At 36.0% G+C, this 16,063-nt stretch overlaps 1 protein-coding gene across 1 annotated transcript in view; it reads right to left on the bottom strand.

The window, feature by feature from the left end:
- gria1a (glutamate receptor, ionotropic, AMPA 1a) overlaps positions 1–16,063 on the bottom strand; it is a 104,076-nt gene that overhangs the window by 26,648 nt on the left and 61,365 nt on the right. The window lies entirely within an intron of this gene.

The raw sequence follows: 16,063 nt of genomic DNA, 5'->3' as shown, positions 1-16,063 counted from the left end.
CTCCTTTTTAGCCTTCCTGTTTTCCTCCTTCCTGTTGGCTCCATCCTCAGCATCCTCCTACCGATATACCCCATGTCTCTCTTTTGCAAATGTCCAAACCATGCAATCTAACCTTCACCTTCAATCAGTTTGTTGTTCCTACTGCAGACTTCACTGCTGTCACGCTGTCCTCATACATGTTCTAAACCTGTAACACGGCTTGTATCTAAACACTAGCCTACCAAGAAAGTCATTGTTCACTGTCTTCCTTCTTCCTTTCACAACAATTTCTCGCGAGAGTTTTTCTTTTGGCATTGTTGTGCGTTTAAAAAACACCATCGGTGAAGCTTTTCTCCCGATGCCGTGCAGCTCAGAACACAGGTGAAGTGCGTTTTTTCAGAGTGACGAATGATTCGCATTTCCTGTAGACAGTCCGAGTGAGCGGCAGGTCAAACGTCAGAGAAACCTCATCCATATTTATGATGTGGTGCGGCCCAATTCAGTGGGAGCGCATCTGATTTAACATAAAGTTTCATTGGTTCACCTGAACCCGTTCGGCAATTTCATTGGTCTAATGTTATGGGGCTCAGTTTTTTGGCTTGAAGCTTGTGAAACCGGTAAGAGCTTAACTGATTTACACCACTGCTTAGCCTTGCCAAATCTAAACACACTTTAGACAGTAGCATAGTGAACTGTTTAGATGTTCAGAAGAGTGAAAAGTTTAAAGGAAGCTCTTTTCAATTGAGAAGCCTTTCTCAACACTCACATCAACAAGCTTGTTGACATTAAAAAGGACAAAATAGAAAATGCAAACTAAAGAATCTAATCTTTTTTCTGTCAAATTAATTTAAATATTACATTAAAAACACAAATCCCAGCATAAATTGCTGCATGCATAGTTTAGTTAAAATCGCATTATCACTGATGATCAATCAATTAATCCCTGTTTTTAATTTTAATTTTCAATTTTGTTTACATTACTTACATTTCATTATAAGAGATTGTAAAACAGAACTTGATTCAGTACCTCTTATTATTTAGCATTTTTGGTCATTATTTGATTGAACTCCTTAATATATAGTTATTATTATATAACCTACTATTTGCTGAGTGAGTGGGTTGTAAGTTACTTTAACACACATATAATTCTCTATTTGTTGTTGAATTAATTTATTAATAAAAAGGTTTTTGACCAAGCACCTTATTGCAATGGTTATAAATAAAATAGCCATAAAGATTGTCTCTAAAAAAAATTTAAATAAAAAAATTAAAATAAAAGTGTGCACTTTAAAGCTATTAATACATATAAATATAATATAAATTAAGCTATTATTTAATTTAGCAAAATTGCCAACTATGTGGTTGCATTTATTTGTCACTGGAGCTGAACCCACAGACCTCTTTATTGCTGCACTCTTTACTGTGTTGTGGATTTAATTTCACCCCAAAATATTTGCCTATTAATCTATAGTTTTATCACCTTTAATAATGAATTAAAATATAGAATAATAATAAAAAAATATTCAAACACAATCAATACTTTATAAAAGTCCTTTCACGAGCAATTACTGCTACAATACTTGAAACAGATCCTAAGCTCTGCCAGATTGGATCGTAAGCGTCAGTGAAAGTCCAGGCTTTGGCTGGGTCACTTAAGGAGATTTAGAGACTTTTCCCAAAGGTACTCCAGAGTTTTTTTATTTGTATGCTTGGGGTCATGGTGTTGAAAGGTGAACTCAGTCTAAGTTTGAATGTGCTCTTGTGTGTTTTTGCAGCTATCCCTTCCTCACTTGTTTCTTGTTACTCACTGTTTTTCACAGAGCTTGCTGTTCTGACAAAAGAGTTATATTATCATCTTTTCAGACCGGTGAAACCTTTTGCACATGATGCCAGAGTCCATTTATTAAACGCAACAGTGGCTTCTGTCTTGCCACTCAGCAATTAAAGCCTGATCTAAGGAGCACTACATAAATGGTTGTCTGTCCAACAGGATCCTTAATCGTTTCCTACCTCTTAAACCAGTCAATGGAAATAGCAACAGGTGAACTCCAGCTGACCTCCAACAAACCAAAGTGTCTGAATTCATCTATTTTTTTAATTAGAGATTTAAATAAAAATTATTATTTATAAAATCTACAAAACAATAAAGTTTAAAACAAGAGGCCTAAATCCACTGTAAGAACTCTGATGGCATATCATTAAGCATTTTATTCACTGCATTGATGTCTTATTTCAGCTAATAAACATCACTCATAGTCTGTGATGTTAGTCTTAGATGTTCGACACTCTGCTCCTAACCCTAGCAAAACTGATTTCAGACAAGATAAAACAATGCACAATGAGACCCTGTCACCACTCATTACTTAGCCTTAATGGCAGTATGTTGGCAGTACATTTGATGAACAAATGCATAGTAATTGTTTAGGCTTAATTAGGAGTGCTTAGCTTCCACTGTCATTTCATGCTGTGCGAAAAATTGTGCCTATCTCCCCTGGGAGCTTTTTCTTCATTAAAGACATCTGCACTGTGCATAAATATTTTTGTTTGTGTGTCCACAGTAAGTGTGTTTTCCAAAATGTCAGGGTTTATCGACCTCAGAGAAGCAGGCAAGTACAACAAAAACAAAGAGGAAGCCAAAAGGTTACTGGCAGAAAAAAGAGGAGTGTGTTGGTAAATGCAAAAACAATTGCAAAAAAAAATAAACCTAAGCAGTTAAAGATTAAATGAGTGTGATGACAAGATGACATGGTTGACAACAAAGGAACGTGCAGTAATCAAAGTTGCTGAATGCACATCATCAGCTTTCAAAGCACCGCAAAAAAGTCAAAAGAAGCAACATAGAGAAACACTCTTTATGCTTCATATAGCACTGACAGTTAAGCTTCCAATCTAATATTTTTTATTTTTTTAAATGGACCTGTGGAAGACACTTCTGTAATTCAGATAGATGTTTAAGAACAACTTAAAAAATACTGAGGGGTTCTTGCAAATGTTCTGTCTAATCTCTGCTGGAGTCTGTATAGTAAAGCACGTAACAGCATGAAACAGACTTCATTTAGTCTCAGGCAACAAATATTTGTACATGACAAATTTGTATACAAACGCTACTTCCATTTTCACTCAGAAAGCTACGACTCTTACGTTATCATTCCAAACCTTTTTATGTAATTTTTGCCACACCACCTGTTTTTCATGTTTTGACTTTGTTCCTGAAGCACTAACTAACTAGCAGCACCATAATTAAGCACTTAGTATACATCACAAAATATTATTTAAATCGAATTAAATCTAATTAATCTGTTGCCTTGTTGTCTGCTAGGTTTATCAGGTTCATCAGTACTTGGGATGAAAATCAAATACTCTCCTTTAGTACTAATTCGAATTTGATGTAATTTAGAATGGCCTGCTCACATAAAAACAATAATTCAATATGCGCAATAAATTAGTAGATAAAAAAAAAAAAGAGTCCACTTAGCAGAGGAACCATAAATACAGGCAAAGAGCATTGAAACCCTTCTGCTAAAAGGATGATAACTTGAAATATAGCTTTACTATTAAAGTGGTGAAAAATAAAACAGGTAAAGAAAACAAATGGGTAATTAAAAAAGGTAAACATTATTTAAAAATGGTTAAATCAATTTGACAAATATTTCTTACGATCATGTTTAAACACCACTGAACAGGTAATAGAAAACTTTTTTAATATATACTATTTCCATTGCCACATGCAGATTATGCTTACAACATTTAATTTAAGTTCACATGATTAAATGGTCTAATGAACATGAATTATGGTATAATTCAGAACTGTAAGAAGGTGTACGGTCCTTCTTACACATGTTACAACATATGTTTAAATTGATTATGCAAATATGACTTTACATTATAGACTCCCAGAGGGAAGATACTGAAGTGTTAACTTTTACACACTATTTTAAATCTCTTTTTGTAAATGTAATAATTCTTGCAACTATTTATTTGGAATAATAAAAGAGATTTTTGCCTCTTTTTCATAATGAAAAGAAGAAATCAAGTAAGGTTTATGCTACAGCATTCAAAAAAAAAAAGAAAGAAAGAAAAAGAGCTTTTACAGAAACCTCTCTGTGACATGAACTGTATTGCATAACATCTGGGAGATGTTTAAAACATACAGTATGTATGTGTACATTGTTTTTTAAATCACGGTTTTAGTTTAATTTAGATACAGTTTTAAATAATATGCCTACTTGGTTAAATAATTTTTATTAAACATTTTTTATATTTATTAAAAATATAATAGAATAAATCTAATTAATGCAACACAGTTTATTATATTGAATACATTGAGTAATCAATTACATTGGTACAAATGAAAACTGTTGATTGATTAAATAAAATTTATTTAGATAGTTTCCATCTGTTAGATATTTGGGTAATACAGACGTGTATGTGGGTGTTTTACATTTAATATTAAATAATAAAAAATAAAAAAAAGATCTACTTAACTGTTCTACTTATTTCAGCACACTTTAACAAATGTTTTTATTCCTTTCATCCTTCATTCATTCACTCCCTTGATATGAGGAATTGTCAGGATTCATCCCTGGCATTTTTGTGTATGTTTTTAAGTCTAATAATAATAATAAATATGCCGGAAAAGAGGCGGAGACTAAAAAAACCTTGCAAAAGAATTTAATTCGGTTCGAAATATGTGTACCATTACACCTATAATATGTATGTATAAGAATATAATAGGGAACAACACATATTTTGGTCTCTTTTTCTTTTATTTATTTATATATATATATATATATATATATATATATATATATATATATATATATATATATATATATATATACAGTACAGACCAAAAGTTTGGACACACCTTCTCATTCAAAGAGTTTTCTTTATTTTCATGACTATGAAAATTGTAGATTCACACTGAAGGCATCAAAACTATGAATTAACAGGTGAAATGGAATTATATACATAACAAAAAAGTGTGAAACAACTGAAAAATGTCATATTCTAGGTTCTTCAAAGTAGCCACCTTTTGCTTTGATTACTGCTTTGCACACTCTTGGCATTCTCTTGATGAGCTTCAAGAGGTAGTCACCTGAAATGGTCTTCCAACAGTCTTGAAGGAGTTCCCAGAGAGATGCTTGGCACTTGTTGGCCCTTTTGCCTTCACTCTGCGGTCCAGCTCACCCCTAAACCATCTCGATTGGGTTCAGGTCCGGTGACTGTGGAGGCCAGGTCATCTGGCGCAGCACCCCATCACTCTCCTTCTTGGTCAAATAGCCCTTGATGCCTTTAGTGTGACTCTACAATTTTCATAGTCATGAAAATAAAGAAGACTCTTTGAATGAGAAGGTGTGTCCAAACTTTTGGTCTGTACTATATGTGTGTGTGTGTGTGTGTGTGTGTGTGTGTGTGTGTGTGTGTGTGTGTGTGTGTGTGTGTGTGAAATGTGATTTGGATTTCTGGATCATGTTCACATATGGCTTTTTCTTTGCATGAGAGAGATTTGACCTACATTTAAACTGAATCACAAATAATAATTTTCTGGAGGTGTTTCTAAACACATGCAGTGATTTCTATTACTGAACCATGCCTGTTTTTATGCACTGCCCCATAAGAACCTGAAAATCTTGGGCATCCAAAACAGATTTTTGCCCTGGTCCCTTGCATACTCAGCTTTCTCCACATTCTCATAATCTTGTGATGATTTATCAACTGTAGATGATGAGATTCAAAAGTTTTCACAATTTTATGTTGAGGAAGATTATTCTGAATGTGTTTCTAATTTGTAAAAGCAATTGTTGCCTGCTGCCTATTAACCCAATTAGTTGCAAAATGTTTCTTCAGCTGTTTCTTTTTGGTATCAATTATTTTCCTAGCCATTTGGTACCCTGTCCCAACTTTTATGAGATGTGGCCATCAAATTAAAAAAAATTACATTATTTTTTCTTTAAATTGTACTTTTTTTTCCCGCTGTATTATCGAGAGCATCCTGACCAACTCCATCCATCAACTCCACTGTTTGTAAACGTAAAGCCCTGCAAAGGGTGGTCAAAACCACTCAACACATCACTGGCACCCAACTACCTGCCATTGAGCACCTTCACCACAGCAGATGTCTGCGCAGAGCTCACAATATCATCAAGGACTCCTCACATCCCAGTCACAAGTTGTTTAACCTTCTTCCATCAAGAAGGAGATACAGAAACATGTGCACAAGAACCACCAGTTTCAGGGCCAGCTTCTTTCATCCACCATCACCCTACTGAACTCTACACTTCACTTAATTCTCAACCTTAACAGAAGATGAGATTCTGCAAGTCATCCAATCTTGCAATCTCACCACCTGCTCTCTGGATTCAATCCCTTCAACTATGCTTCAGACTATCTCACAAGATCTCCTGCCCGTCATCATTCTCATCTTGAAGAAACCTGCTCTAGATCCATCAGACATCAACAACTACAGACTGGTATCACTTCTCTCCTTTCTTTCTATATCTCTGAAACACACTGATTTTAACCAACTGTCTGTCTATCTCTCACAGAGCAACACCCATGCGCCAAACCAGTCGGGCTTTAAAGCAACACATTTCACAGAGACAGCCCTTTTGGCTGTTTCTAAAAAAACTGCATGCTGCTCGATCAGCCAAGCTGTCATCTGTACTTGTCTTCCTTGACCTTTCAGCAGCATTCCACACAGTCAACCACAAGACTCTCTTATCTACCCTCAGGAGCCTCGGTATTCGCAGAACAGCATGGGAATGGTTTGCTTCCTACCAGAAAGGTCGATCAAACCAGGTAACATGGTGGGGGTCCACATCTGCCCCATGCAGACTCACCACTTATGTCCCACAAGGCTCGGGCCTTGGTCCCCTCATTTTCTCCCTCTATACCCACTCCATTGATGAAGTCATATACTCACATGAGTTTTCTTACCATTGCTATGCTGATGACACTCAACAAAAAATATCCTTATGGATGAGTGCTCATCAATTAAAACTCAACCCCAGCAAAACAGAACTGCTGGTCATCCCAGGTGATTCATCTCCAGGTCAAGATCTCAGAATAACTTTTCATGACTCTTTACACACTCCTTAAGCCACTGCTCGCAACCTTGGGGTAACTATGGACAATCAACTGTCCTTCTCCTCACGTTACTAATGTGGCTTGTTCTTGTTGATTTCTTCTTTACAACATCCAAAGGATTTGACCGTTTCTGTCCACACAGGCTGCCCAGGTGCTTGTTCAATCTCTTGTCATTTCGAAACTGGACTACTGCAACTCTCTGCTGGCAGGTCTTCCTCTGAACGCTATTTGTCCACTGCAAATGATCCAAAACGCAGCTGCACGACTTGAGTTCAATCTGCTCAAGTTCTCCCACACCACACCACTGCTATGCTCCCTTCACTGGCTTCCAGTAGCTGCACGTATTAGATTCAAAACATTGATGCTTGCCTACAAGGCCAAAAATGGACCAGCCCCATCTTACCTCAGAGATCTCATCACACCTGAAACACTTAAATTAGCATTTTCCAAGTTTCCTTTGTAAAAATCAAGAGTTGTAGTTGAATTTATCTTAAGTTGGTAATCTTGCATACCAGTGTAGATTTATTCATTGCTAGAGACTCAAAGCACTTTTGTACGTTGCTCTGGACAAGGGCGTCTGCTAAATGCCACAAATGTAAATGTACACTACACCGTTAGGACACTGTATAAACACTGTGTATAACTTCTGTTCAGTTGTACATACAATATACATATTTGGTATTGTACATTTATATACCCCTTTTTCTCTACACATATTCTGTCTTACATAGATCTGCACTAATCTTTTAATTATTCGTATGTATCTACCTTGCAAACTGTACATCCTGCCTAATATTTCACATATACGTATACATATACTTAGTGTACTTGATTATCAGCTTTTGTACATTTTCACTGCCATAGCCTTATAACTGTTTTCTTGTTGTACTGTTTTAACAGTGTCTGCACATTTCTTCACTGCTATATCCTTTATATTTATTATCTGTACATATATTTACATATTTATCTGCGCTTGTCAATTTGCACATTTGCTACTATTTGCACTTCTGTTAGATGCTAAACTGCATTTTGTTGCTGTGTAATTGTACTATGCAATGACAATTAAGTTCGGTCTGTCTGTCTGTCTGTCTGTCTGTCTGTCTGTCTGTCTGTCTGTCTATCTATCTAACTAGTATCTATCTATCTATCTATCTATCTATCTATCTATCTATCTATCTATCTATCTATCTATCTATCTATCTATCTATCTATCTATATTCATCTATCTCCTCAGTTCAAACATTTGTTATGTTCAATGTGTTACATTGTGAATAAAATATGGGTTCAAAAGATTTGCAAATCGTTGCATTCTGTATTTATTTACATTTCACAGTTTCCACACTTTTTGGATTTGGAATTGTATTTGCTTAGGATCAATTATAAAGTCAGCTTAGCTTTTTAAGTCTTTAACACTGGCACTGGCACTTTTAACAGCTGGCTAGCTTCATGCTAACAAAAGATGAATATGCATGCATCCATAGACTTCCACATAGGGGCTTGAAAGTTTATAATTCCAGCATAACTGAAAGGACACAATTCTGAAACTACACTTTTGTAGTAAGTTATAATGCAGTCTTCATCCTTTTTTTAACCTTGCATAAGAGCTGTACAACACACACACACACACACACACACACACACACACACACACACACACACACACACACACAGTGGGGCTGATAATGGTACTCAGTCAGCAGTGCTCTCACACTGTGCCACTCCAGAGGAAATACCTATGTCTTCCTGTGTTGCCATGGCAGCAACAGTGCTAATCAGCAGTGAGGATGAGGGTTTTGGCCCTGAGCTGCTCTCAACCACTACAAAGTAGAGAAAACCAAATGTTTGCTCTTCCAGTTGTGGTCTCCTGAGCTGTGCTGAATCACTGTATTGCTAATACTCTCCTCATGCGAATCCTTAACCCCAGGCCTGCTAATACACACTATCTCAAATACACTTCTCTGTGAACTAGCTATACCTGACTGCTGCTGCTGTGGAAATGAAATCTTTTGATATAGTGGTAAGACTGCTAATGTGGGAAAGTATGGCTATATAAACATAATTTTGTTTCTTCTAGTGGTTTAGTAGACTAATGTATAATTACTATTTTTGTAATATATATATATATATATATATATATATATATATATATATATATATATATATATATATATTGTAGACTAATGTATATTTACTATTTTTCTAATATATATATATATATATATATATATATATATATATATATATATATATATATATATATATATATAAATATATTACAAAAATAGTAAATATACATTAGTCTACAATATATATATATATATATATATATATATATATATATATATATATATATATATATATATATATTAGTATGTTAGTAATATTGGTGGGACCAATTGCCAGGTTATACTATTTAAATCAAAAGAACTGAAACAATACTACTTGAATCTGAACAACAAATCCAAGTTTCACGTTACTATTTTACATTTACACAAACTCACTTGTGTACTACAAAAAGTACCGCCTCTTTGAATTCTAAAGTTTTATGTATTAGGACCTAATTAAAATCAATCTTAAAATTCAAATAAATACAACCCAGTGGTGGGTGGTCAGGGCCAACAAAGCCTTCACTGCTGGCCTAAACACTATCAGAAGCACTAACCTACATTTACAAACTAAATTCTAATATTTGTTCCATGAAATTCTATTAATTTATTCCCAACTTTTTATTCTTCAATTCGTAGCGTTTCTCTTGGCTGCACTGCTTCCAGTACATGTCCAATCAGATTTCAGCCTATATGTGCTGCCTTGTCAATCAAATCTGCCCAGGGCCTTTAAAGTCAGTACTGCTGGCATTTTTTACCATAATCTCCTTAAGAAATGCCAAAGAGTAGTGCTCTGCACACTAATACATCTGAGTTAAACCTTTTTTTGCCTTACGGAGGAAGAGAATTGATTTGGTCTCGGACATACTTAAAAATGAATTTTGCAGAAAATCTAGACAACGTGAGGAGAAGTCGGCCAACCTCGAAGCTAGCTAGCTCGTCTTAGCTAGAAAAAGGGTTTGTTCACCACTTCCAGGCGGTACCACTGGATTACAGTCTTTGAGGAGCGGTGCAAATTATAAGTATGCATCTCTTGTGAGTAGGTTGTATTTTATTTACATGTTTTTGTCATGTTATTAGACAAATGTTGATTCTGAACTGCTCCAAATGATGTGGGAGGCACAGTTGCGGTTGTAGTGTAGAGGTTTGGAGCTTGCTTTAGTAAAATGGTATTTACCCTCCATATGTAAAATACCTCTCCCTTTAATGCCATGCGTCGTTATATTGCAAATTATTGCATATATACAGTGGAACCCACTTATCTTGACCTCGGTTAACTCGACAACCCTATTAAGTCGACGTTTTTAAAGTGGAACAGCCAAATTCTCGCTTTGTCTAAGCATTTTTTTATCAGTTATGTCGCCGAACCCTGATATCTCGAGCACAAGGGGGGAAAAATGTACCATTTAATGTCAGTTATGTCGATCGGCACTGTGCAGCCGCAGAAGAACTCGCGGAAGTGGCGGAAAAATCAAGCCTTACAGATGCTACAGGTGTTGTATTGTATACTGGTGAATCTCTGCTGTTAGTTAGTGCACATATGCCTTTTGTTGTTAAATGTTATGCGATGAACGGGAGGCGAAAGTAGAAGCGCGGCGCTGAACAGGACACGGGAACAGCAAAAGCATAGAATGAACAACGGCAGGATCGGGGGGAATCCGCGATGCGCTTTGGGAAGAAAAGCGCAGCTGTTGAGAGAGTGCCGGTGGGAAGGTACGTACCGGGATACGCATGAGCGATAACAACGACCGCCGTAAACCAACATATACCAACAATAACGGACGGTGAGAATGTGGAAGTTTAAATAGGAGCTGGTGATGAGTGCTAAATGAGCAACATATGTGCGCAATTGAAGCTGGGAGCTACAGAGAAAGCGGCCGAGAAAGCCGAAGGGGGCGTGGCTGGTGGATTCCTGACAGTTAACAAACATGTATGTACATTTTTATAGCATGCCTTCATCAAACAAATCGCGGCAACGCTGTTGTGTAAAAAAAACCCTGATACAACCTAATAAAATATGCCATATAGTTCACTCTCTCATTATTATTATTATTATTACAAAAAGACAAAATTGAAGTGCAAAAAACTAAGTACAGCATTACTGCTTACATAGGAATTAAGATGCTAAGTAGCAGCCCAGTGCTGCTAATAAAATCCCCTTAATTAATTGATCATCAGCAAGTGGGACCAATTCTATACAAGCTGGAATTTTAGCACTTTGCTGGTCTGTAGCATGCATGTGTATGTTAACGCAATGACAAAGAGGAAAGACATCAGCAATGTTCTTATAGAAGCAACCCGAGGGACATCTCATAATCTACAAGCCTCTATACAGTAGTGGCATGGCAGTACAATTAGGAAAAGACTGAAGTATGGTTTGGAATGGATTCTTCCATGAAAAAGCCTATTCTCTCTAAAAAGAACATGGCCTCACGGATTTGGTTTGCGACATTGCATCTAAACAAACCACAAGGCTTCTGAAACAATATCTTTTGAACAGATGAGACCAAAATAGAGATTTTGGGCCATAATGCCAAACATGGTGGTAAAAACCAAACAAACTATATCAGCATAAACACTTTATACCAACTATTAAACACAATGAAGAGGGGTGATCATTTCTGCTACAGTCATTGAGTTAAGTCCATGAATTCCTCTGTATAACAAAATATTCTAGGGTTAAATATAAGGCCTTCTGTCTGGCAGCTAAAGCTTGGCTTAATCTCTAACTTAATTTTAATTAATAGCATATGTTTTTGTTCAAATGCTCCTGTGAAAGATTTACAAGTACATCAATTTGTTACTTTCACAAAACTTTTACAAACTTCCAGTTTATTTCACCCACTGAAGCATTTTTTAAACTTAGCCAAGTGTATTTTTAAAGAGAAAATGTTTCTTTATAAATTATTTTTTACGACTGATTTTTTTTTTTTTAGGGCTGTATCTCACAATATCTGCACTACATACACAATATGGACAAAAGTTTCGGGACACCTGATCTTTACTGCAATTTGTGGTTCTTCTCCAAAATGTTACCACAAAGCTGCACAATTGTATAGAATGTCTTTGGATGCTGTATAATGACATTTTTAATTCACTTGAACTTGGAAACGCAAACCTGTTCCAGCATAGCAATACCCCTGTGCACAAAGTTAGCTCCATGAATATATATTTTACAAGGTTTGGAGAGGAATATCTGGAGTGACCTGTTCCAGAGCTCTTAATTGAACCCTATAAGTAAACCTTTGGTATGAACACTGATGGCACTGATTACGCAATAATCTATACAAACAAATATTGAGCACTTCTGGATTTATAAATGTAGTTTTATAAATAAAATACTTTATAAAAAATAGCGCTGATAGTACTCAATTACAATATTCATTTAGAATAGCAAATAGTCATTTTTACTGGATAACACACCCTCTCTAAATGTGTACCAGTCTCTTCATCTTGTGGAATAACATTTACCCCTTTATGCCAGACCCTATACTAGAGCTATGATTTGAATAGAAATAAAGAATATGTATTTTTCCAAATTTTAAGTTGACTAAGTGATAAAGGATGACAAAATACATAATTCATGTCTTAATTACTTTCACTGCTGAGCTGTTAAATTGTTACACAGGCTGTTAATTCTGTACTGTAAGTGTCAACAGTGAACACTGATATATTTGTCCAAGGACAGTGTAAATTGTTTGTGGTTAGATGTTGCAGGAGAAATTAGAACACATGCACCCAAACAAGAACAACCCCCTATATTAAAAGCACATCAGTGTCAGCACTGCCTGACAGTATTTTCCCAGGCACTTTGATTTTTGTTGCAGCACCGTAAGAAAAATTCCCAGATAGAGCTATCATGGGTGTAACAGCAATGTGATGAGAAGGAGACATGCTTCACTGACAGCTCATTGTTCACTAGCTTTTCAAGAGAAAAGGCTGGCTGAGAGCTTTATGAAAGAAAACATTTGAAGGATATACAGACTACTTTTAGAAAGCAGACAGGGGAATTGAATAAGGGCAGTTATGTAGTAAAGCTTAAGATGGAGGTAATGACCATGATAGGTTTAAATGTAAGCAAAGAAAAAGTAATTATACATATTAAATACAAAACAGTAGTCATTACAAATGGACAGTGTTTGCAAAAACAAGAAGCTGAGAGTAAATGTGCAGTCTGAGATTCTGGTTAAGCAAGACACAATATTTATGGAAAGATAAAGGAAATAGAGGGCCTGGCATGCATTCAACCGGATGGGGAGGGGGCTATGACTGACAGGCCTGACATATGAGGAAGTCTGATGATAAACAGTGTGTTTGGGGGGAATAAATAGCACCTGGCAAGGGCAGATGCCAAATCAAGTGTTACCATTGCACCGTAGCCCTTGCCTCATTGCCAGGATATAGGAGAGTAATCTTAATCTAAATAGTGGTTATATGTTGATACTGTCACAATCACAGACTTTGTCAGGTCACAATGAATGCATAGCTTGCACAAAAAAGAATCACTACACAACTGTTGGTTTTACTCGGTGGCAAATAGGTCACAAGAGAAAGAAAAAAACAACAATGTAATTAAAGTCCTCTTCACCCCCCTCCTGACTGCTGACATTTCAGTTCCAAAAGCACGACAACACAATCAATTCTTATTGCAGCTCGGCGAATCCTCCAAGGGGAGAGGCATATATTGGCTACTTTTCCTTTGTGTTTGGATGTACTGATATTAATGTCAAAATCATCGAAGCTGAAATGGAGTGAGGCATGTGAGAAAGAAGACAGACAAAATCAAAACTGCAATGACCAATTTTGTCATCACATTATATATTGACTATTTTTTCTTTTGTAATTAGGCTGACACAATCAAAAACAAAAACCAATGGCACATTGATTAAATGATTTTCTTGCAATACAGACAGCAAACTGCTAAAGAATATTACAAAACAAGCTTATTATTCACCACAGGCACTTAAACAATCCTCAGTATATGAGGCACTTCAGAAATCCTTAGTTGCCTAGTAGTTGAAATATAGATAGATGATTATAAATCTGTAATTGGCCATAAAAGTCTTTGACTAATGAAATAATCCACCTTAGACAGTGCAACCCCATTTGGCAACAATGGCAAAGAACTGAGTTTGTTTTTTAGATTGTGTTTTAAAGTACCTATAAAATCAAAATGTAACTTTTGTTTGTTTCAATATGAATATGATAGCCTTAAGGTTATCTATAACATAGCAAGCTCCAAAACAATGACAAATCTTAGCAAATATATGTCAAATACACTGCCCGTCCAAAAAAAAAGTCACCACCTGGATTTAACTAAGCAAATAGGTAAGAACCTCCCATTGGATAATTACTGCTTGGATGATTATGGTTCAGCTGGCAACAAGTTATTTAACCAAAACTGATGCAATGAATAGTTTCTCATTTCTACATCCTGTAATCATGGACTAGATGTTAATATGTTTTAGAAGGGTCAAATTATTGCCATGCATCAAGCAAAGAAAACATCTAAAGAGATTGCAGAAACTACTTAAATTTAGTTAAGAACTGTCCGAAGCATCATTAAAAACTGGAAGGATAGTGGGGAACCAGCATCTTCAAGGAAGAAATGTGGTCTGAAAAAAATCTTGAATGATCGTGATCAGTGATCACTTAAACGTTTTGGTGAAATCAAATTGTAAAAAAAAAACAACAACAGTCGAACTCACAGCTATGTTTAACAGTAAAAGTAAGAGCATTTCCACATGCACAATGCAAAGATAACTAAAGGGATTAGGACTAGAACAGCTGTGTGGCCTTAAGAAAACCACTTACCAGTGAGGCTAATCAGAAAAAAAGGCTTAAATGTGCTAGGAATCATAAAGATTGGACTCTGGAGCAATGGAGTCATGTGGTCTGATAAGTCCAGATTTGCCCTGTTCCAAAGTGAATGGCGCATCAGGGTAAGAAGAGAGGTGGATGAACTGGTTTAAGTTGGTTTAGGTTCAGCAATGTTATGTGCCCAGAGAATGAGGTCAGCTGACTACCTGAATATACTGAATGACCAGGTAATTCCATCAATGAATTTTTTTCTTTCCTGATGGCACAGGCTTATTCAAAGATGACAATACCAGGATTCATCGGGCTCAATTTGTGAAAGAGTGGTTCAGAGTGGTTCAGAGAGCATCATTTTCACACATGGATTGGCCACCACTGAGTCCAGTCCTTGACTAACTAACTAACCTAAATCGGGAATCTTTGGAATGTGCTGGAGAAGACTTGGCACAGCGGTCTGACTCTCCCATTATCAATACAAGATCTTGATGAAAAATTATTGCAACTCTGGACGGGAATAAATGTTGTCACATTGCAGAAGCTTATTGAAATGATGCCACATCGAATGAGTGCCTAAATCAAAGTTTAAGACGGTCTAACTAAATATTAGTGTGCAATTTTTTTTTGGACGGACGGTGTATATCAAATGCATATTTTCTTATTTAGAAGAAATGCATTTCATATATTTGATATATAACAGAATTTGATGCAGTCTCTCTACTACTAATTCAAATCAACAATTGTGATAACATAATTTTGCACATCAGCCTCTCATCAGATTTTCTGTCCACACAAATCCACGCTAAAAACGCCCCACCCTAACATTTTAAAAATCACCTTGCCAAAGAGATGATGTTGTTGAGAGAAAGAAATCATATCAACAAGCTGGTTTATTTTCTTTACTGGTACAAGTGCCTCCAACGGAATTTTATTGTATTTCTCTGGTTTGTATTTATAGTACTAACTGTCAAATATGGCTTAGTCCATGCTATGAGGTAAGCTTAACACTACTGCCTACTTAAAGAGGGAAAGCAATCACTTGATATGTCTTGCCCTGACTTCTTGTCTCAGTTAAA

This window comes from Silurus meridionalis, chromosome 5, assembly GCF_014805685.1.
Source record: "Silurus meridionalis isolate SWU-2019-XX chromosome 5, ASM1480568v1, whole genome shotgun sequence".
NCBI lineage: Eukaryota > Metazoa > Chordata > Actinopteri > Siluriformes > Siluridae > Silurus > Silurus meridionalis.
The sequence above is the reverse complement of the archived record's forward strand: the minus strand, read 5'-3'. Positions and strand labels throughout refer to the sequence as shown.